The 24877-nt window shown below is 44.7% G+C and overlaps 1 protein-coding gene and 1 long non-coding RNA gene across 3 annotated transcripts in view; one reads left to right on the plus strand and one right to left on the minus strand.

The window, feature by feature from the left end:
• skib (v-ski avian sarcoma viral oncogene homolog b) overlaps positions 1–24877 on the minus strand; it is a 56291-nt gene that overhangs the window by 22708 nt on the left and 8706 nt on the right. The window lies entirely within an intron of this gene.
• LOC133507332 (uncharacterized) overlaps positions 1–24877 on the plus strand; it is a 43743-nt gene that overhangs the window by 11494 nt on the left and 7372 nt on the right. For both annotated transcript variants that reach the window (XR_009796798.1, XR_009796799.1), the window contains one exon: positions 15466–15605. This is a non-coding gene — a long non-coding RNA (uncharacterized LOC133507332). The remainder of the gene's footprint in view (positions 1–15465; positions 15606–24877) is intronic.

Raw genomic sequence — 24877 nt, forward strand, 5'->3', positions numbered from 1 at the left:
GTTGCACAATTCTCTCTGGAGGAGAGACACTCTGATATTTAAAAAAAAAAGAAAAGAAAAAGGGGCCTGTACATACAGTAATATTTGACAAAGCTCATATAGGGTTTGGCTTGTTTCCACTTGTCCCAGGAATTGTCTGTGAAGGGAAAATGGGGGATTAAACACCCACAACATCCGTTCCTAAGATCTCGCATTCCAGCCTTAAACACTGCTTTTGCTTCCCTCTTTCAAGCATAGGAAAACATATCTGCTTACACAAGCAATTAGGTGAGAGGGCTCCCCCCCCCCAAGCCTCGCATCTTCCATTACGATGAAAACGCGCTCCCTATATTAAATAAATAAACACAGCGAAAACCTCGCAAATTGGGCCAACTCCGCTGTCTGTTCCTTGAGTCCGCAAATGTCTTTTTTTTTTTTTTTTTTCCCTTTCCTGGATGCTTTTTATTGCTCAAGCGCCAGTGTTTTGCTCTCCATGGCAACCCAATAACAGCAGAGCCCAACTCAGCTCTGACTCACAAACAGAACCCCACAAAATACCCAATTCGGCGCCAGGGTTTTCTCGCTCAGCGCCGTACCGTGCGTCCGAACCTTTCCTCGGGACGCCTCGGAAAAAGGTGGCGTCCGGTGACGCCGCCGGACGGGAATGTTGATGAATGTGGCGCCGCGGACAGTATTTGACGTAGGGCGGTGGTTCTTCAATATCCCGCCCCCCCAAAAAAATTCTCTTGTCTCTCTCTCAAGTGTCACCATCGTGTCCAACATTAAAATATAATAGCCCAATCAGTTGAAGTGTTCATCGAAATATGGAAGGTTTTATTCCTAAAATATATTTAATATTGTTGTAATCCTCTGTAACATTATGCGAAGTTTGAACATGAACGCTTAAATGTTCTGGTGGTCCGGTGGGATATGAGTTTGTCTTCATGATCTCAAAACAGTCATCTTTCCCCATTGAAATAAATGAATCGGAATGCTATGAATCCATTACTAAATCCGTTATTAATTAATTTTTATTAATAGAGCAATTCTTTGGAGGCAGTGTGATCGAGACAAAAGACGAGATAGAAAGACGAGTTTAACAACCGACTCACTAAGACGTCCATCCATCCATCCATTTTCTTTGCTGCTTATCCTCACGAGGGTCACGGGGAGTCCTGGAGCCTATCCCAGCTGTCAACGGGCAGGGTACACCCTGGACTGGTTGCCAACCAATCGCAGGGCACATAGAAACAGAAGTGCCCGGAGAAAACCAACGCAGGCACGGGGAGAACATGCAAACTCCACAGAGGCAGGTCGGGATTGAACCCCGGACCTCAGAACTGTGAGTCCAACTTATCCTCACGAGGGTCACGGGGAGTCCTGGAGCCTATCCCAGCTGTCAACGGGCAGGGTACACCCTGGACTGGTTGCCAACCAATCGCAGGGCACATAGAAACAGAAGTGCCCGGAGAAAACCAACGCAGGCACGGGGAGAACATGCAAACTCCACAGAGGCAGGTCGGGATTGAACCCCGGACCTCAGAACTGTGAGTCCAACGCTTTACCAGCTGATCCACTGTCGCCCTTACTAAAGTGTATTAAGACGTATTTTCTTTTTTTCAACTTCCCCAGTGCGCTTCACTTTGAGACTCACTGACAGGGCATTTGACAGACCCGCATGGCTCTGGCGCGGCGTGGGTCCAGCCTGACACATTTGGTGCCGTCGGACAGGCGGCAGCCGAACCCGGTCAAGGATGTGGGCACGATCAAAACGACAGCAGGTTCTGAATAAATCGACCGGACGGTTGCGTGAAAATCTGCCACTCGTGGTGTCACCGGTCGGAGCTGTCAGGACGCAAGCCAGCAAATGGTGAAGGCGGCCCAGGGATTCGTGTCATCGGCGTGAGGGGGGAGGTCTCGCAAGACCGCATACCGTGCCCTTGAGTCCTGACCCTTGCATAAATGCATTTTAAAGTGTCAATATGGAAAAGATCCAATGGTGGAAAGTAGCAAAGTGAAACTCTTTGAGGAGTTTTGTCGTGTATCTGTACTTTAACTGGGTATTTATGCTTATGGGGACATTTGAAAACACAAATAGTACCTCGACTCGCGGGTTTTGTTCCTCGACCGAGCTCCCGACTCAATTTACTTGTATCCCAAAATAATCATCTCTGAAGGTCGCTCATAGTTGCTCAAAACGTGATGAACGTAAAGTTTAGGACCAGCAGCGATCGAAATAGCTTAAGCTAGCGAGGCTAACCGCGATCCCTCTTGCACCACCTGCTTATTTTCACACTTTGCGTCGCGGCCAGATGTACGTCGACCGGGTCACCTTGACGGCGCGACATTTGGTTGCTCCGCGGAGCGTTCCCGTCTGGCGACGGGCAGCAGCTGTCCGGGTTGAAAGGTCTCTGTAAATTGGCCCGTCGGAAGATGAGATGTCAAAAACGGGATTAGCCTTTAGTTGACTTCGAGTTTTAAATGTCGATGCAGAGTAGTAACGTCGACTCGCCGACTAATTGGTTCAACCCCTACTTTATACAGTTGTGTTACTGTAGGGTGAGTTCTTGTATGGGTGAACTGATTTGTATTGATACATGATACTGATGGCGTGTACCGGTACTACTACTACTGCAGTCAGTACTTTTGCCACTTTAAATGTCAGCTTCCAAATCACAGGAGTCGAATCTCTCTCATTACCACGGTGACCCAGATTGCTTACTTTTGTGCTCTATTAAGATTGGTGGACCTGCCAGGACCGTTCCGTGTTGTGTGTTCGACTCGCGTTTGATTTTTTTTTTTTTGTTCCATTGCCTTTCAGTTGACGTAAACTTACTTTGGCTACCAAGTGAATTATTAATAAAAGAACCACTAATATGCACTCCAAAGGCGTGTGCTCGGTATGGGAAATGTCTCTACACATGCTGGGGGATTGTTGGAAACAATTGGTCACTAGTGGCGGAAAAACAGACATTAATACATTGCCCGAGTATCAATTTGCATCAGGGAAAGGTCTTCTAAACTACAGTTCATATTTGTATGAAAAACACTTGTGGACCATCAATATAAAACAATCAAATAAGAAAGAGTAAGTACGGTGGTAATTGAGCGTGCCCTTTTGTGCCTTGTGACCACGTATTCTTACGCCACTGTGCAAATTATTGCATTGTGCACCCTTTGGAAATTCCAAATGTCATAATAACACTAAATATTTGTATGAAAAACAGATCTACGGCATAAGTATGAAGCAATCAAATGAAAACCATGAAGTACGTTATGAACCGAGCATATCTTCTTGTGCCCCGAGACCACGAATTCTTAAGCCGCTTGACATTTAAAATCTCGAGGCGTCACATGTTGGGACCGTCATAAAGCGACAACCGCCTTCATATTAATTCTCAGTTCTCAATTGCAAAAGGTAATCTTTGCCACTGACCTCCGCCCACACGCAGTGACAAAGCAACAAGTTCGGTCATTTCAGGAAAGGCAAAAATCCATTCAAATCGGATCGATCCCTTCCGAGTTCATTGAAGTGCTAACCCCTGCAAATGGCTGAAGTGACCTCAAAATGGCTGCTTTAACATAACATGACTGACTTCCCGTCCTTTTTGGGCCATGCGTTCTCAAGGCATTTTTCTGTTGCGATAGATGTGCCTACCGCTTTTCAGACCGCTTCAAGGAACTAGCTTTAGCGGATCCTTGACATCCTCCCTATTATTTTTTTTTATGACAGCCCATACAAATAATTTACACTTTGCTAGCAAGAAACGTCATTTCTAACATATCTTACAATATTTTCCAGAAAATAACAAAAGTACATGCAGTAACAACTGTTCGGAACTTCAACTAACAACTCAGGCTAAAATTAAATCTTCCCTGACATGCAATGAGGTTAGTCTCTCAGTCAAGATGTAATACGTCAACATACTTCCTTGATACCGATGACTTCTTCTCAATTAGCCGAGATATTGGCTTTTATGGTCCAGAAAGTGTACAAAAACTGCAAAAAGGTTTAAGATTGGTGGGGAATACCGGCCGATATCTTCCACAGAAAAAAAAACGAGCGTCACATACACTAGTACCAATCAAATCATCATTTCCTTTGAAATGAATGGAAATACCATTAATCTGTTCCAGCCCCCCCAACAACACAAAAATACTGCTCCCTACAGTATTATACTTTATTAAAAACATTTAAAACTGAATATTGAGAATCAAACAGTTTATGCATTGTGAGTTCAGCTTTTACGTTAAATTGTGCTGCTCCTTCTGGTGTGCCCACCTTGGGCACCAGGGGCAGTATCAAAAGTACAGATTTACTACATTGAAAATTTGATGTTGAAACACAGAAGACTTCCATAACCAAGTTGCAATCATTAGTCATTTTTCACAGAGGATAAAGAATATATCCTTGTGAATTTTTCTGTGTCGCTAACGTTTGTGTCGAAATAAAAGCTGTCCTTTCCAAAACATGTAAGCGACGGCACCACTGTGAGTTTGTGAAGAGCAAACGGTGACTCGGCAGGGGCTGTTCTGACAATGTTACTCTCGCCTTTAGCACTCTTTAAAGCAACATTCATGCTTTTAGCAAAAATCGGCTTTTCAAATTCGTGACGCACGTTCAACACACACGGACGCACGCCCATCCACCACCTGCCCTTGAATCATACTAATCGCTTAGCATCAGAGCAGAGCAGAGGATTGAACCTGCTGCCTCCTCATTGGCCTGTGGCTAGTCTTCTTGTCCTGTCCAGTTGTGGCGCTCAAAAGTAAACGGGGGGGGGGGGGGGGCACTGAAGTAAAACTCAAGACAACAAATTGCCGGCGTCCACGTTTCAGCTGCCGTGCTGAGCAGCTGTGAGCCGCCGAGGCCCTCGCCGAAGACTCACGAGAAGACGGAATTATTTGCAACATTCGCCGCCCTCTGCGAGATGGCCGCGCGGCAGAGCCCGCCGAGGCTTTTCCGTGCGCTTCTCCCGCACTTTCTTCCTCGGAGCAGAGGACGATGCCAGAGGGAGGGGAGGCCCTACACAGGAACTCAATAATAACTTTCAGCAGTCTAGCCAGGAGGCTGGAAGCCCAGACTGCGGCTGTTCCCTCCTGCCCGTCTCCCTCCCTCCGCACAGCCCCATGCACGCTCCTCCCTCCAAATCCCCCACACCCCCAACTCCCGTCCTGGCCTGTGTCTGCTCTGCAGGACTGATGCATTCTGCAGACAGGCTTTTAAAGAGACACAGGCCCACATTTTTATCCTCTGATTCAATGCAGTGGAAGGAACCGCAGAGCACCGGCGAGGCCCTCGCAGAGGAAGGGCCTGTTTTATTATTGTTTTTTTTTTTTTTTTTTTTTTTTGGTTTCACCTCATTGTCTCTGAATGTGAGTGAATAAACAGGCCGAGAGTGTGCTTGGAGAGTCTCTCCGCGAAGGCTGCCACCTTTGATGGCTTTCTTTTCAAAGACATAACAATGTCAAGTGCGAGTGGTGGTCTTTGGCCCCGGAGGGGGGTCTGGTTTAATTCCAGTAAATCCTCAGAATACGAATGTAGCACATATGCGCACATGCTGCCGGGCTGTAGGTCACATTGTACACGCGACATTGAGACGTCCGTTTTAGTCCCGGCGACAACTCCTGCTGGGTTAATTCGCAGCAACCCATGAAGCCAAACGCTTGTGTTCACCCCCCCCCCCCCAGCATAAAAAGCTGTTGATAAACTTCACGTTGTTGAGAAGGGATCTTTATTTTTCTGTCCCACTCTCAATCTTATAAAAGGGATTCCGTGGGGTGGGGTGTGTAAAAGTCGGTATGGTGAACCCTCGCTATTCACGGGGGAAAGGAATCACGCTGGATTGCTAGTAGCAACAACTTAGCAAAAAATTGATAACTAACCCCCCCAACCCAAAATTATTGCATAAGTAAGGATAAACCACCAATTAGTTTTTTAAAACGAAGAAAAATATACAAAAAAACATCTGCGGATAGTTGAATCTGCAGGTGCTAAACTGCGAGTACGCGTGAATATTAGCTCATAACTCAATTTACATGCATATCAAATAACGGTTCCCCATTGAGATGAATTGAAACGTCCTTAATCCATTCCAGATTCCCAATATTGAAAGGCTAACTCAATCCCCACACCTCACCCCAATGGATTTCTTCTTGTGGGGGGTCGTCAAAGATAAAGTTCACCGGACCCCAAATTTCCCCCAAATTCCTGAAGTAACAGTAAGAAACTGTCATTAATCTTAGGGTTGTTTCTGCTCTGCTGCCCAAAAAAGCAGAAAAATGGAAAAACAAAGAAACTCGAATTTACAAGTTTTTAGTGGCAAAATTCAAGTCACGCCGCTGCCTGATTGAAGTGAGAAAAAAAAAAACTGCCGCAACTAACGTATTGCTACACCCTTGCCCTGATTTTATAAAACTAGTTTTTTTTTCATAATATATATCGCTACTTTTGCACGCCTCGTTTAGCTTGACGAGCATGTCGAATTAAAAATTGAATCGAGTTGAATGACAAACAAACCTTCAAGGGTGTGCCTGCCAAACACGCTCTCATTCTTCTGCTGTCAGCACTCCCCCCTCCAACACATGAGCAGCCGAGGGTCCCGCAAAGCCCAAACTAGCGCCGGCGGCCAACGGGCGACGCTAACGTGACTCATTCATACCGCAAACACCAACATTTTATTACTCATTGATGCTTTAAAGCCCGAAGCTGTGTCCCCGTTCTCTCCTTTGACTCATAGATCAGTACCTGAGGTCGCCCTTTTAATGCCAACATGGGTGTTCTAAATATCGGGAGTGCAAATTGAACGGTGAATTTTGAAGCGTCAAGGGAGTGGTCGCCGTTTGAGTTGAGTCCCATTATTGCTGGCCTAAATCATTCTTTTTCTGTCAGTAGACCAGTTGGGCCATTTTTCATTTGTTTGTCGCATTGGGTAACGCTCTATCTATTCACATACTGACATAATGTGCAGTTGGTATAAAAAGTCGACACACCCCTTAACTCGCCCACATGCTCATAAGGAAAGCCTCAAACCCAATAAATTTAGTGTCGGCCATTCTTCTATATATCTCGTCCTCATTCTGGTCATGGGTGTGCAAGTTTTTGGAATGTGGGAGGAAGTTGGAGTACCTGGAAAAAACCCATGCGGGGGTGAAGTGTGTGTTACCCACTCAAAATGGCCATAAAATGTCACCTTGGCATTCTTACAGAACATTTTGTGATTTCACTAATTAGTCTTCTAAATCATCTTGATGGTCCACTGGCTTGTAGTATGGGGGACCAGCTCGGATGCCGGTTATGTTGTGTAGTTTCTTAAAGTGTGACTAATGGAAATGGCTCAGAAAATTGCAGTTTGGCACACTTAAAGAAGGAATACTTAGTGATTTCACCGAGTGAAGCCTTCTAAATCATGTTGATGGTACACTGGCTTGTAATAAGGTGGACCTGCCAGGACGCTGCTCATGTATTTTTTTTTTTTTTTTTTTTTTGGTGGGACTAAATGAAATGGTCCAGAAAATGGGGGTTTCACACACCTAAAGAAAGGATATGTCATGAGTTCACCGAGTGAAGTCTCGGAAATCATGTTGATGGTAGACCGGTTGGTAATTAGCTGGACCAGGCAGGATGCCACATTGCTGCTAACTACACTCTTTCCTCTTTCGGGATATGATGTTTCAACTCATTCCTTAGAACTACTGTAGTTAACATGTTTTTACACTTGTTGTACTGTATGTTAAAAAAATGTCACTACTTACAGTGAAGAAAATAAATATTTGAACACCCTGCTATATTGCAAGTTCCCCCACTTGGAAATCATGGAGGGGTCTGAAATTTTCATCATAGGTGCATGTCCACTGGGAGGGAGATAATCTTAAAAGAAAAATCCAGAAATCACAATGTATGATTACGATTTGTGTACTACAGCAACAAATAAGTATTTGAACACCTGTCTATCAGCTAGAATTATGACCCCCAAAGACCACCTTTAAAGGTCCACCTCCACTCCATGCATTATCCTGAATCAGATGCACCTGTGTGAGGTCGTTAGCTGCATAAAGACACCTGTCCACCCCATACACTCAGGAAGACTCAAACTTGTAACATGGCCAAGACCCGAAACACACAGACACGAAAACCAAGAAGTGGCTCCGTAAGAAGCACATCAGGGTTTTGGTGTGGCCTAACCAGTCTCCAGACCTAAACCCAATAGAAAATCTTTGGAGAGAGCTGAAAATTTGTGTTTCTCAGCGACAGCCCATAAACCTGTCTGATCTTCAAAAGATCTGTGTGGAGAAGTGGGCCAAAATCCCTCCTGCACTCTGTGCAAACCTGGTGAACAACCTCTGTAATTGCAAACAAAGGCTACTGTACCAAATATTAACATTGCTTTTCTCAGGTGTTCAAATACTTATTTTTTTCTCATTAAAATTCAGACCCCTCCATGATTTCTAAGTGGGAGAACTTGCAATTTAGCAGGGTGTTCAAATACTTATTTTCTTCACTGCAACTGAGCTTGTGTTATGACATTCATCAAATGGGTGTGTTTGTTTATTTTTTCTATACAGTGGTTAACTTCTCTTTTGCGCTTGGATGACAGTTATAGGGCCTGTAAATAATAATGATAAGCAGAATAGAAGATGGATGTTTGAAGATAAGTGCTGAAAATGTGCAAAGACTAAGAACTCCGGTGATATCAGCTTAAACTGTTTTTCACCATTTTCAGTTTTCCTATATTTTTGTAGGTGTGGCCAAAACGGCGCCCACCGACGCAGTTGGGTATCTGCCACGAGTCGTCCCTCCCCCAATATGTAAAAACTCGAGTACCTTCGTTTGCATCAGCGGTCATCCGGCACAATTATCAGGATTGTTAACAGCGCTCTTCTCGGTAGTGTCCCAGATTGAGCCGACATATGTTGCTTAAAATATTGGCGTTACGGTTCCACAAGGTTTTATGGTGGTGACTCTGAAACGGACTAACTCAATTTACATGATTTCCCCTGGGAAAAATTTATTTGAAATACAAACAAATTGGAGGTCCAACGTCCTGCGTCCCGAGTCGGAATCTGTTCTGTATTTCTTGCCGTTGATTTAATTTGTGTGAATTCCACTCTGACGCACGCGGCGGTGCGATTTTTTGAGGCCAAGGATAATGTTTTCAAATGAGTCTCTTTGCTGGAAAAATATCAGCTTGGGAGGTAGACGGCAGCGAGGGTATGTGCTGAGTACAGTAACAGGCCGAGAATGATTGACACGGCTCCAGAACCTTCGCGTAGCCACGTCGTCGCGAAGGGGCAAACGGGGTTAACGCGTCTCAGCTGCAGCAGAACCAAAGATGAAATCTCTCCGGTTGGTATCTGTGCCAGAGTCAGCAAAGTAGACCTCTGCAATGATAACCCCATTCTGGAGAACCTATAAACCCACACTCACATCCAGTCTCACAAGCACCGGCCCACTCCGCATCAGCCTCTTCAAACCCGGACGAGAAAGATTCCGGCGGGCCGCGAGCGAGAGATGAAGAAGAACGGGGGCCCTTCAAAGTCTGCCGTTTTTTTGTCACGGCTTCCTCTTAATGCCGCTTTGGTGCAAACAAGAATCCACCTGACAAACGGGCCTGGACGCGAGGGCTTGTCGTACAAAAAAACAAAATGAGTGTTAGCTAGCTGGTGGTGTGCCGGGTTGCTTTGGAGATTGTGACGCATCGCCAAATAACACCAAGCCATTGAATCATCGTCAGTGTTTACGCAGCCACATAATTCTGCACCATCTGCAGCGCTCATCTTCAGTGCGGCGTTACACGGGAAGCAAAAGTCGTCTCGAAATATTTCCAGCAATGTTCACAAAACCCTACATTGTTTTTTTTTTTTGTTTTTTTTTTAACAAGCACTGGGAAAATAAATGAAAAACATCCTTTTAAAAAAAAAAAATCAATTTAGGCCAAGGGGCACGGTTGCATTGGAAAGCCCCAGATCGCAGCAGCAAAAATTTCTAATGGTTTTCCAGAACAAGATGCGTCGTTGTGAAGGATTTTTTTTTTTTTTTTTTTAGTGAAGAGTTGCCGAGGGAAAACAAACACAATAACGACGTTCAATTGATGTCATAGTGAGTCATGGTGGAAATAAATTCGTGCAGCCTCACCAAAATGTTCTGTTCTTCCTTGGCCCGTGCGCTGCTCCTCACAAATCTATGTGGAATCCATTTTTTTTTGGGGGGGGGGGGGGCATTCTGTTTGTCCGACTATTTGCTGTTTCTGTTGCCATGTCAAAAATAACCCATAATCTCTTTAGTACTTCCCGGAAAAGCGATGAAAATAATGAGAAAACCACACTTGTTCAGTCACATACGTGACCCTGTTTATGGGATCATGTCAACTATCTGTCTTACTGTTTATCACTACATCATGGCGAAATTAGACTGGTATTGTTTTTTTTTTTTTCATATTCCTACCAAAATTCCTACATTGCAACATGTCGTTCTGAGTCCAAAACCATAACCAAATGATAAAACTTCAGCCAAAATCTGAAAATGTTTTTTTTTTTTTTTTTTTTTTGCTGGTTGCCGGACTGCCAATTCTTGCAAATGCAAATGGTTGCTTGTCTGGTCGTGCCCTGGGCCAACCACTCCAAAGACCGCTGAAATGGGCTCCAGTTTCCCGCGACCCCGGTGAGGATAACCAGTAGAAAATGGATTGACTGACGTAACCAACTACAGTGTTACCAAATTATTCAAAATGACACAAAAACAGTGCGCTGTTCACAAGTCAGTTGGAATCCACTGCAGGTTCTGCAATGACCTTGAACAGAATATGTGCTATAGAAAATCAGTGGATGTCACTCAGACCCAAAAAAAAGAGCTCAAACCATTAACATTGTTGTGAAACGTCCTCTCGCTCAGACTCTTCGATGTATTTTTTTTTTTTTTGCAGGGCGCCTCATTAAAGCCTCGCAGCCATTCTTATTCCGAGCAGCCTCTCGGAGACGGCGGCTTCTTCTTCTTCTTCTTCTTCTCCCTTGCCCTCGAACTCTGACCCCGCCGTCCCCTCCTTCACCTTACAAGGCAGATGCCGGCGGTAGGAGGGAGGGGGTAAAAAAAAAAAAAAAAAAAGGCAATGAACTTCTGACCTGTCATTCAGATTGTAGAGGAAGCTTTGCAGCTCGGGGGCAACCAGAGTCCACCATCCACTCTGGCACTCCTCACCCTGCCATCCAATAAACCGCCTGTAAAAACAAAAAAAAAAACCTCTCGCTCCCCTCTTTTTATGGCTGCCAGATGGTGGGGAGGCCTCCTTGCCTCTGGACTTGCCTCTCTCTAGTCTAGTAAAACCAGTTGACCTCAGCGATGTGAAAAAAGGGTTATTTATGAAAAGGCCAGGAACAAAACATACAAACATCCGACAATCTAATGCCATCTCAGCTGTGAAAGAGCTACCCTCCTCTTTTTTTTTTTTTTTTTTTAACAAGAGGACGCGCACCCCTGCGACCAAGCAGCACTGTCCAAATGTAGTGCCCCCCCACCTGGGTACACCCCCGCCCCGACCTTCCTCCTCCTGTGTGAATAGGTTTTATTTGCCTGGTTTAGGCGTGAGTCTGGGTCTTTGGCAGGGTCTACAATTTCTCCCCAAACAAACAAGAGCCGTCTGCATTCCCGTCCGGGCTCGGACCGCCGCCGCCGCCGTCTGGTTCACGGCCCCTCGGTTTTCCTACTTCACCTTACACAAACACTCTCAGGAGCGCTCCGCCTTGGGGAGAAAAGTGAACAAATCCGCTCTCTTGAATTTCTTCACTATGACCGGCCAGTGCTGAGTAAACTGGCCTCAAATATTTTCGCTTGCTTGTCACTTGTGTAGGAGTCGCGGCCTTTTGGCGGCGGGCTCGGACCACGGCCAAGGTCCCTGCGGAGTTGGGTGGAAACGGGGTTAAAAGGACACATCGTTGTGTTGTTTTTTTTTGAAGGAAGCATAAAAGAAGCACTTATCAATGACTTCCTTTCATGTCCATATGGAAAACTACGACCCGTGTGGAGGCTTTTTATATCAAGTATTTTTTTTTAAAAAGTTAGTCAACAACCTTTAATGGCCAACAAATAGTAAGATGTACTAGGCTCGCCTGGTCCCTCTTTTGCAATATCACTTTTGAAAGAAACGTTACACGCCAATGGGTTGGGCTCCCGGGTTTTCATTCAAAAATTTTGAATACATTTTGTTGGATTCAAATTCAGTGTGTTTTTAGTCTCCACACGATTGAGTGTACGCGCCCTCTTTTAACTGCGATGTGTCTGTGTTCAAGAATTCGCCAATCACGTGCTATTTGTTTCTTCCAACCCCTCCTTTATCTGGTCTCGCGGTCAGAATCCAGGCCCATTTAATACCCAGCACTCGAAATTCCGCATGACCTCCAGGCAACCCCTTCTGGCGTGGCTGTTTGAGCCATTAGAAAACATGACTGTGTGGGTTATTAGTGTGATAAACTTTTACTGTCCTCCCAGCTTGCGTCTGCATGGTTGCCACTGTTTGAGGTCTTGGTCCGCAGGATCTTTCCAGGCTGGTCAGTAGGTCACGAGGATGCGGATTTGGGAGGTTGGGGAGGGGATTGGGGGTGATGGTGGACATATAAGACTGGTTAGGTAGTTAGTAGTCATCTGGATGTCTGAGCGTGCAAGAATTTCTTCTATTTCGCCATTATGCTTCATTTTGATTGGTTAGCTACTCTTCTGCTAACATGGCTCTTTAGAAGGAGTAGGACCGTCTCACAGCAGTACAGAAAGACCACCAAAAATACAGATAGGATAGGGTAATCGGTGTGTTTTTCAGTGAACGGTTTGTTTGTGAGGATTCACCGAATCATTGTATAACAATACCAAAAAAAAAAAAAAAAAAAGAGAGAAATCCCAGTCAGGACAATAAATCAAACCATAGCGGCTGTTTCACGGAACTATGTAGACAAGAAGTGGGGCCTGAGGGGGTGCTTGTCTGTGCTAGGTTTCCTCCCGCGCGGCACGCAAGTAGTTGTGGGCAGCCGAGCAAATGTGCAGCCTCAGCATTTCCCTCCATACTCTCCAGTTTCAAGCCAAGACGAGCGAGAACAAAGGCAGACGAGCGAAGCTGCCGCAGAGGTAATGAGGACAGGGGCGCGCCGTACAGGAGCGTGCGCCCTCGATATATATACTGCGAACCACGCTGCAGTCTACTATCAAGTCCTGTTGAAGGAAGCCTCCCCCCCCTCTCCCCCGCCAGCCCCACTACCCTCTTCCTTCTTTCTATCTCCTGCCAAATGGAAACCAGAGCGTGGCTGGAATGTACATGTACAAGACAAGAAAAATCAGTCGTTGCATACTAATGGCTTGCAGATTTCCTGTATAGAAAAAAACAATGTTGGGGCTGAATTTATATGACGCCGATGCTGTTAATGCAGTCAAGAATTCAGTTAAAAAGTGTCAGAGGAGTTTGGATGAGAGAGAGAGCTGCAGAATAATAGCACGAGTGGAGAGTTCCACCAAAAAAAATAAAAATAAAACGGAACTTGGAAACGGACACATAAGTTGTCAGAAAATCTGCTGAAACTTTATCTTTTACAAGTGTCTTTTTCTTTATTTTTTTTTTTTGTTTTTGGAAAACGACGATTTTTCTGCAACGCACTGTGAGCTGGTGCTGAATTTTTAGCAAAAGAAGCGGGATCCAGCCTGAATTGCTTGCCACCCATTCGCACAGCACATACAGACAAAGCCGGCGTACCCACAGCTGAACATTCAAACTGCACACAGGAAGGCCTGGGCTGAGAATCAAACCCTGAAACCCAGTACTTCGAGGCAGACGTGCCAATCACTAGGCAGCGTGCTGCCGCAATCTCCAATGCAGTTTCCGTACAACATAGCGACCGAGTCAATAGTAAAGGAAACAATGGCGTGAAGTCGGGAACCGGAGAGGAACCGTGGCACAGAATAGTGGAAATGTGTACGATTTATTGCGGAAGGAGAATCCTAATTAAAATAGCCGCCACGCCCTTTCCCCCGAGAGTCGGCATGGAAGCCAAAAGGCTGCAGCGTGTCCGACCCGCAGCACCTCGAGAGCGCCTCGAGTCGAAGGCGGCAAACAGTACGTACGCATTCGCTACGCATCTGACGCGTTTTGAGGTGAACGAAGCCGAAACGTCTCCCGAGACGCTTTTTTTTTTTTTTTTTGGCAGCCTGTAAAAAGCCGTGTGTCAGTGCTGCTCCATGCCAGCCCCACCCCATTAAGAGCCAAGCCTGCACATCATGTGTTTCCATTTTACTGATAGGGTGGAAATGACCTCAACGCAGTAAAAGATGACAGGGGTGCTTGTGCTGTTCACCAGATGTGTGTGCAAAGTGGGGGGGCCGGGGTGGGGGGAAGAAAACCATTCGCCTGAAGAATTTCTCGGGCGGTGACTGAGGGTTCAAGTTGAGCTCCAGAAGGTTGCTGGAGTATCTCAGCGGCACCTCGTGGGGGTAATTCAGCGGTGGTATGTGAGGAGGTGGGGAGGGAAGGGAGAGGGGGGGGGGTCCCCCGCACCTGCTGTGGCCACAAAAGCCACTTCCTCCCTCTGACCCCCCACGCCCCCCCTCCGCCGCATTCGGTTACCGCGTGCAACCGCGACAAAAGACGGAGAAATTAGGGAGCGGCGTTGATGATTGGGTGACTAATCTCTTTGGAGCGACTCATTATGTTGCAGCGGCGTGTACAGTGGGGCAGCTGGATGGGAGACGGAGAGCGGGCGGGGGGCGCGGGCGGGGATCTTTGTGAGGATGACGCCGCCAACAATGCCCTTTTCTCACCTCTGGAATCATTCATACATTCCATATGGGGCACACAATCCAACCACAATGACGTTTTTTTGGGGGGGATTCATATTTAAATTCAATTTAAACACAAACCTTGGATAAAGAGATCAGTGTGCAATTTGTTTTTGAACGTTTTTGTCTCACGCATTTTTCGTAGTAATCACCTCACTTTATACAATATTAGGTAATCTCCTTTTCTTGATTATTAATCCTGCACTATTTTCTACTATACTAACTAAATGCATATTTAGATGTACTATAAATCCAAACAGAGTTTACATGCCTTGACAGTATTTGTGAAATATTAGCAATGTTTTGGAAAATATGACTGATGACATAACGGGTCACATCTCATTACTTTTCTTTACTGCTATGTTTAATTTAGCAATTGTGCTATTCTGAACTGCCTTGGGCAGCGCTGCCTTGAGATACAAGTTTAACCCATACTGTGATCATGCTTGCAACTTAAAGCATATATGTATGAACCCATTTGCTCATCTTTCCTGTTATATCGTCCATTTATATGTTAGAGCTCAAATGTCAGTTGCTTAAAGTGTAAACTCTGCAACATAGATGCTATTCATTAGCCAGTCTATGGCGTTTTGCATTTGGTTTCAGCATTAAGCTAGTGAACTTAAAGAAAAAGTTACATTTTTTTAAATACAAAACTTGTCATTCGTTTTTATGTTTAGTTTTACAGTAAACTTCAGCTGGGAGTGGCATTCAACAGCAGAAGAATTGTTTGCAATCTGCCAAACGTTGACTTGCTGTGAAGTCAGTTGAATTGAGTACATCACTCGTACTGTATCTTGAAAAATTTGGACGTTGATTGGTAAGTTTACCTCTCCTTATATTTTTTTCTTTGGCACTCAAAAATCTTCTTGGGTGAATGTGTTTCATCATGAAAAAGGTTGCGTTTTTATTTTCAAATACTCTTTTCTGTATAATATGAGAAAAATGCGATAGATAATATTTTATATTAATTGTGTAATTATTAAATCTATGTGCAAGGAAATATATTTAATAAATAATGTAAATTCTAAAATAATAATTATAAAAACACATTTTTTAAAAAGTTATTTTTTAAGACTTTTTAAAACTTTTTTTAGCACTTCAAATTTAACCTTAATCAATTTAACTTCCAACTTAACGTAAATGTTTTGCGGACCGAAGAAAGAGGCGAATGCACAGCTGTACCAAATATTTGCGTCTTTCTCCTGCAGCTTTCTTTCTCCATCATCTCACATCCACTCACTAAAATACGTTTATCAGATTGAAGCTTTTTGACGATGAACTCACAAGCATCTTTTCTTCCGAGATAACTTGCTAAACTCCTCCCTCGTGCATGTAAGACACCACCACGTCTTATAATAGTCCGGTCATAATGGGATGAAGGCTTCGGCGTACTCTATTTCGAGCCACCGCTGACTCTCTTTGTGCGTGTGTGCCTGGCGATACAACCAGATGCTTGCCACAAACAGGCAATCCATTTTGCCGACTTTGTGGTTTATTTCTGGTATGTTGATTTATTTCTATTGTGCAAGGTGGCCGGTGGTTGTCATCAATAACTGACAAGAGGAACAATAACATAATGTTGTCGTCGGCCCAAGTGTGACCTAATGCGCCATGGACTTTTTGTTTTTTTGACTAGAATATTTGTAGCAGATTTATTTCTGTTGTGACTGGTGGCAGTTATCGTGTATAACCGATGATAGAAGCGATCGCATTAATGATATGATAAATCGCATGCACGTGGCGAGGATGACCTAGCGTGCTGTAGACTCTTTTGACTGGATTATTTTGAGTCATAAGTATTCGTATTGTGAAAAGGGTTAGGTGTTATTAATAACTGACCAGAAGAGCGATTGAACATTTTGCACTGCAACCTGCCTGTGCATTTACCAAATGGTGATTATTGATCAATAATTGGGAAGAGAATTGATCGCGTAATCATATCATGTAAATTGCGCTTGAATTTTCCCATGCATCGCTGAGCGTGTTGCATAGTTTTTTTTTTTATTGTGGATTATTTTGAGTCGTGTTAATTTCAGTTGTGCAACGCAGTAGTTATGAATATCTGATGAGAGGACCGGTCACATTATTATATGGTACATAAGATACTTATAAATGCACCCGTGCATTAATACCATTGACACTTTTAGAAGTCAAATATCCATGTTAACTCAGAAGCCTGGCACTGAATGCCCATTATGTGGATATTAAAAATATTTTGCATTGTTTGTAGTTGTTCAATATTTTTAGATTGCCTGTTATGATTTATAACTGGCCTAGGGGTGAGGTCATGTATGTATGTATGTATGTATGTATGTATGCTCTGCCTTGAACTTCTTTTGACTCGGGACTATTTCAAGTTGTTATATTTATTTCTATCGTGCGAGATGCCTCTTATCATGACCGACAGCAAAGCGCACTTTGACACTTCACCTGAGACCGTGATGCCGTGATAAGCAGCGAGCATGGCGGATCCCAGCGCGGCTTTTTTATACCCAAAGCGTCACTCCAGCAGAGTGTGCTGAATTCATTTGATACGGGCACCTGCTGACAATTCCGCATGGCTCCATCTCTGCATGAGAGCATGTTGGCCTCATGCGAGGCTTCCAGATTGTTCACCAACAATTACTACTCCCCGTCGTCCCCCCAGCCCCGCACGCCCTCCCCCATTCCCCCAAATGTGCCAAACCATATTGTTTTACAGTTAGCGAGAAGACACAGCACCCTCAGAGGAGACGGCATGGATAATGGCGCAGCTGAAAATGCGAATCCGCCTTATTTGATCATTTAACAGGCTCTTAACACAAAAAGAAGTACTGCAGATTGGTCCTGAGGTCATCCTGACAAACTGCAAAATCTCGCTAGGGTGTGCATCTCCATCACCGATGCTGATGTCATGCATTTAGTTTTAATACATGTGTTTTCGCACTCATATGCCCGTTAAAATGTTATCTACACTATCCATCCATCCTCTCTACACTGTTTTTTCCCCCTCATTAGGTTCGTCGGTGGGCTGTAGTCTAGTGAGAGGTGGGGTACACCCCGGACTGGCCACCAGCTAATCACAGGGCGCATACAGCATAGAGCATACATATATATGACCTGGCATTCAAATTTATTATTTTCGTCTTCAATGAACGTAACATGCATGTTTTTGGAATGTGGGAACATGCAAACTACGCACAGGAAGACCGCATCCATGATTAGAACCCAGATCCTCAGAACTGAGAGGCAGACATCCGAACCACTAATCCTCTTTGATTTCTACTTAAAACATAGTTTAGTTATTTTCAGATAACGGCGACCATTTGAAAAGGAATCCCGTTGGCATTCTTTCCGATGGGGAAAAGTTGTTTCAAAATGTAACATTTCAATTATCTATAATAGAGCAATTTCTGATGCAGGTTAGCAGCTTGCAAACTTGCTAGCTAGCTAGCAAGTCATCCAAGTTATATTTAGATAGCATCTGGCTTCTGAAGCGACATTGATGTGGTTTCTTTAAAGAGAAATTTGTGTTCCGTTGTTAATGTGGGGGGGATAATTTGCAAATCAGGTTCTGTTGGAAATATAGACTAATGGATTAAAGGATAATATCAAGCTATAAATCCGCTAATCAGCTAGCGACCTTGTTAATTAGCTAATTACTTAGCTGTCAAAGTTAAATTTGATGTAGTTTTGATGATTTTGAGCTTGTTAATTTTCTTACTAGCTAGCTGTAGAAGCTAAATTTAATGGGGGGGGGGATTTCTGTTTTGTGGGAAATATATATGAAGGGATCATGGTCGACATGATCTAAGTAGCTAGCAATTAGCTAACGTGCTAGTGTTTTTCCTCGCTAGCCGACAAGATCGCATTGCTGCTACATTTTTTTCCCTTTTTTTTTTTTACTTGTTCTAAAAAAAGAAAACCAAAATCCAAACTGAAACTTTTATAGATGTCTAGATGACTCAGGATAACTTGCACAATTAACGTTTTATTGCTCGATGACTCTCCGCACTATGTTTTTACGTATCATAAGTGTATCCTGTCATACTGGAGCGACTCCAACTCCTGGAGACAAATTCCTTGTGTGTTTTTGACATACTTGGCAAATAAAGATGATTTTGATTCGGTTGATAGGGGAGAGGGATGAATTGAAGGTCAGCATTATTTACTTATAGCTATCACAGCTAAGTAGCTACCTACCCAGGTTACATTTAAGTACTTTTTGAAACATATTTCCATTCTATTTATAGATGGAGTAAATGAGGGAACTTTCTATACAGTATATTTTACGGTTGCACTTTAAGGTATTACTGCAAAAGCACTTTATTTAATGTTCGAACATTACAACTTGCAATTAACCACACTTAAATTGTGATTTAAAGGCTAGGATTAATAATTAAGAGTTAGCCTTCCTAGTACTCGGACATGTAAATGTTCTGTAGCTTTCCATCCATCCTTCCTCTGTATGTAGGCCATTGTGAGTGGAGGTAGGGTTGTAGTAGAAAGCGGCGTGAGGGGGAGTGGAGTGCAGTGCCGTGCAGTTGGAGGAGAGCCCGTGCGGGTCTGCCGTACGGGCGGGCCCGCGCGAGTACGTATGTCCTCCGGGGTCGGCCCCGTGTCAAACGGAGGAGGTGAACGGTCTCGCTGATGGAAGAGGCGAGCCTTACGCAGAGCCGAGCCGCAGGGAAAAGACTGCGTGATGCGGCGTGGAAGAGCAGCAGAAGGAGGAGCGCGCTGAGGTCTCTCAGCTGTGAAAGGTCTGTGCAGTGTGAGTTCTGCGCATGCAAGCGTGCAGTACAGTACGGTACATATGTGTGCCACGGTGCGCTCTGCTGCGCTTTCCTCAGAGCCGGCGAGAGCCAGCAAGTTCTTATTTAGCACAGCTCTGCTTAGCAACCACAGCCGCCCTCCAATCACCACCAGCCGACTGCAAACCACCGTGACTTCAGTCCGACAACGCTCACCTGCCCACACGCACAAACCCACACACACACACAGTCTGCACATCAAACTTTTTTTTTTTCCATACACTCTGCTCTTCTAAGCCCATTTTGTACAAAGGCAAACTCACTTTATTTGGTGCGATTTTGCCAATAAACTAGAAATGCATGTACACGACTTGAGTATATCGCACGGGCATCACAATTTCAGATATGATGCTGTACAGTATATGAAGTATCAAACGGTTTTGACAAAATAATGAGGTTGCAATGACAAAAGTAGGTTTATTCATACGATTTGATTTGGCAGTTGAGCCACTACTCTGTATTAAATAACTTCTCCTCCTCTTGTTGCTAGGTAGATTTGAAGTTGTGCTATCATTTTTGGTGCAAAGCCCGTTACAAAAAAAAAAATACATCACACTCATGACGCTGTTTCATACTGAAATGTTATCATATACGTCGATATCGCAGTTAAGTTATGGACTCTCCTTGTTTGGCAGAATATGTGGAGCGGAATAACTTGGGGTAGAAACCCCAATTTACGTTAACAGTCACATTCTTAAGTCTGTTTCGTACGGAATGCATTCCATGCACATAATCATTCCAGTAAAACAGAAAAAAATATGCATATGACATTCATGGTGTCAGTACTCTATATTAAATCTAAAATATATATTTGTGAGGGACTAATTACTGTATTCTTCATACTGTGGAACCCAGAAAACTACATTATTATGGTAGAGTCGCAGAATTAAATGTCATTCGTGGACAACTTGTCACCGAGTGTTCATGTTTGCTATGGACGTCCCAGAACGACGAACACAGCGAACGTACATATGTGCATATCTTTTTTTTAAATCAACTTTTGTTTTAAGGTTAGGTTAAAGTTAGGTTATAACGTATGTGAGGTACCTCTTTATAGAAGAAGGGGAACTATGAGACCGGGTGATGTCCCAGTAAGCGTCTGCAACGTACCCAGAGTTCCCCTGTTAGTAAGGCATCTGCATTCATCACGAGGAGACTTTTCAGCACGGGGGAGTGCTCAGACCGTCACACCGGGCGACGACATTACTGGTCACGGAACACAATTTGTCCTCTCGTTCATGGGTAGAATTCAATGGGGGGAAAAAATGGTCTTGTGCCACTCATTCTCATAAGACCTTCAAACTGAAATTTATAGATTGATATTATTAGTCTATATTAAATAGATAAAGAATATTACGTTATTGGCTAGATCTAGTGGGGCACTGCCTCCTCCCGGGCCTGAATGTGGGGTAGCTTCCTACACACCCTGCAGGGGAAGTCGGGTTTTTATGACATTCCAAACCCCACCATGCCAAAGGGAACGAAAGTAACCAACTGGTGGAAACGTGGCCTTGGCTTTATTTTTACGGTACAACTAGCGAGATTCTTACTAGTACCTCAAAATCCCCAAAGTAATTATGCATATCCTTAATAACAGGGGAGTTGAGCAATGCGAATCCTCAAAACACCCCCCCCCCGCCCCCCGCAACCGACAGACACACACACATACGGGGGTGCGCAAACACACACACAGTGCTTGGCACCAGTTGCGAAGTGCAGCGCGACCCCGCTAGTGATGGGAGCCATCAAAACAGGAGGCACAAACAAGATTTGGACCAAAAGCTGTCTGAACACAGAGCAGGCTGTTTGCTTTTAGCTGCGTGAGCTAATCCTCCTCCCTTGCCCAGCTTTGGAGGTGGTCGGTGGGCGGATTGGAGGCAGGAGCGGCATGCCGATTTGTCATATGGCACCAGCAGGGCCCGCTTCTGCTCCGATGTGCTCCAACGCTGGTGGAGCTTTAGTGAGGGCGCAGCGTTCAAATGTGACATGTATGGACGCAGTCTGTCTTGCCGGTGTTTTGAACCTCCGTCTTGAAACCACGGATCCCGCTGAATCCCGATTCACCGACCGTGCGCTCGAAAATGCCTGCAGGAGGTGGGCTACGTACCAAGTCCCACCCCCTCACAGTTCTGAGGTCCCGGGTTCAATCCCAGCCCTCGCTGTGTGGAGTTTGCATGTTCTCCCCGTGCCTGTGTGGGTTTTCTCTGGGTACTCCGGTTTCCTCCCACCTTCCAAACACATGCAACATTTGGACACTCTAAATTGCCCCTAGGTGTGATTGTGAGTGTGGCTGTATCTCTCCATGTGCCCGGCGGTTGGCTGGCAACCATTCCAGGGTGCACCCTGCCCGTTGACAGATGGGATAGGCTCAGGCACTCTCCGCAACCCTCGTGAGGATAAGCGGCAAAGAAAATGGATGGATGGATGGATGGATGGATGGATGGATGGATGGAATGACCGTATACAAGTATTTTTTTAATATAATATTACCCTTCACAGATGTTTTAGACGTGGACTATTTGAATACATAGTAAACATTTGTGGACGACAAAAATGTCAAGCATAAAATGTAGAGAAAATATTGTATGTATTGTGGTTTCAGTCATTATCATTAATGTACGAATCATTAAATCTGATTCAGATTCAATGTAGAGCTGCGTGGCTTTAAGAGGTGACGCCCGGTGGGGTGGGGTGGGGTGGGATGTCGTCGAATCTGCATGTGAGTGTCTGGTTAGGAGCTGTGACCCACAGCAGCTCTTGCATGAGGGTGATTTCAGTATGTTTGGGTGTTATACTATTCTCCCGGTGTTCAATAAACAGGCTCACATCTAACATGGAGATACAAAATATAAAATACATTTTGCTGGTGCGCTACATCTGATGCACGCTCTAATTAGCGCGTTCCGTCGGGAACGCTTATAGGCCCGCACTTTGAACGAGCCTCCACGATGACGTAAAGCCCGTCTGAGTCCCGTCTCTTGTTCCCGGGGGACGGCGCGGGTCGGGATGTGTAACGCGCTCTCTGCATTCCAGGAGTTTGGCGGGATTACGGGCGTTTGAACTCCTACTCGCCGCACCCCTCGACTGCAGCGGCTTAGCGTCTCAGCCGGCAGCAGATGCAGACCGAGATTTCCTGTCTCCGCAGCAGATGGGCCTGATTCTTAATCACAGGGCTGCAAATCGGGTGGCGATTGAGGGGGGAAATGGATGATGACGAACCCAATACAGGCATCTGCTCCACGGAGCAAGCGACACCGATCGACACTAATCACTTGATTCCCACACTGTACACACGCGGATTTTTCCAAGTTGTCTTACAAGAGATTTACATTTTTCTCAACTGTTGTAGCTATTAGAACAACAACTTGTTTTATCTCGTTCTGTGAGCAGGTCTGCATGTCATGGGAATTTAGTAAAATTCTATCCAAAACAGTTTTTAGTAGACAAGGTATTGCTTTAAAAGTGTAAATAAAGAAATCAATATTATGGAATACAAATAGATACAATAATACAAATGATATTCCTATAAACAATTGGTCTAGTTCCATGTTAATCCAATTAAAGTTCATTTTATGTATTTATAGTAGGTTTCTTTCGGCTCGTCCCGTTAGGGGTCACCACAGCGTGACATCTCAGATGAACGCTCATATTTGTTTGGCACAGTTTCTACGCCGAATGCCCTTCCTATGTCATGCTCCTGACATCCTCCCCAGGCTGGGTGTGGTCAGCCAATTAGTCGGCACACACCTGCACCCTAGTTTGGGCTGAGTACACCCGGTACTTATAGGACACGGGGGACAACTAGTCCGCCGCCAGATCGTTGAGCTTCATGTCCCGTTCCAGCACTCTCGTGTCACTGACCGACAACCTGTGTGTAGCGACCTTCGCCTGTTATCCGACTCACACCGAAAGCCTGACTCCCTCGATACTTCTGCCTGCTTCGAACGTTCTCCTGTACACCTGACCTGCCGTGTACCGACCCTCGCCTGTCCCCGGACCATCCAAGTAAGCCTGCCTCTTCTGCTACTGCTGCTCTTACGGACTGACTTGCTGATCATAGACCTCGGACTGAATAAAGGCTTTTGTACTCTACCTGCTTGCCTCTGGAGTCGTGCATTTGGGTCCGCCCTCGAGCCTTGTCATGACATCCTATACATAATTATTTCAAATTTTATTTATTTTGCAAATGTATCAAAAATTAAAGTAAGTTACTTTTTTTTTTTTTTTTTTTTTTTTTAAAGTTGAACAAAGGTATTTATAAAAAAAAAAAACACTTTTTGTTTTACCAGTTTTATAATTTTATATATACACTAGTCAGTTTGGTATTGTTACCAACATGAATCCTAAAGCATGTATGAATAGGGTACCACAGTGGGGAAAGTGGTTAGAACATTGGCCTCACAGTTCTGAGGACCAAGGTTCAAATCCTGGACCCGCCTCTATGGAGTTTGCACGTTCTCCCCTGTGCCTGCATGGATTTCCTCCGGGCACTCCGGTTTCCTCCCACATCCCAAAAACATGTATTCATTGGAGACTCTAAATTACGCCTAGGTGTGATTGTGAGTGCGACTGTTGACCGTCTCTATGTGCCCTGCTATTGGCTGGCAATCTGTTCTGGGTGTGCCCCGCCTCTTCCCCGATGACAGCTGGGATTGGCTCCAGATGCTCAATTGGATTTAAATCAAGGCTCTGACTGCACCACTGAAGAACTGTCAAGGATTTGTTCTTTTGTTTTAGCTGTATGCTGAGGGTCATTGTCTTGTTGGAAGGTAAACCTTTTGTCTAGGTCTGCTAAGGTTTTGGTCCAGGATATCCCTGTACTCGGCCTCATTCATCTTTCCTTCAACTGCAACAAGTCGTTCTGTCCCCGTAGCCGAAAAACACCCCCACAGCTTGATGCTGCCGCCAGCATGCTTCACCGTTGAGACTCTATTCAACTGGTGATAAGCAGTGCCTGGTTTTCTCCACATACACTGCTTAGAATTAAGGCCATAAAGTTCTATCTTGGTCTCATCAGACCGAAGAATCTTATTTCTCACCATGTTGGGAGTCCTCAGGGTGATTTAATTTTTTTTTTTTTTTTTTTTTGGGCAAACTCCATGCAGGCTACCGTACATTTTGCCCCGAGGAGAGGCTTCAGTCGGAGCTCTCTGCCATAAAGCCTCGACTGGTGTAGGGCCGCATTGATGGATGACATTCTGGAAGTTTCTCCCATCTCCCGACGGCATCTCTGGAACTCAGCCACCAGAATCTTTTTTTTTTTTTTTTTTTTTCTCTTTACCCTATCTCAGCAAGTCTC

The sequence above is a fragment of the Syngnathoides biaculeatus genome, chromosome 10, assembly GCF_019802595.1.
Source record: "Syngnathoides biaculeatus isolate LvHL_M chromosome 10, ASM1980259v1, whole genome shotgun sequence".
Taxonomy (NCBI): domain Eukaryota; kingdom Metazoa; phylum Chordata; class Actinopteri; order Syngnathiformes; family Syngnathidae; genus Syngnathoides; species Syngnathoides biaculeatus.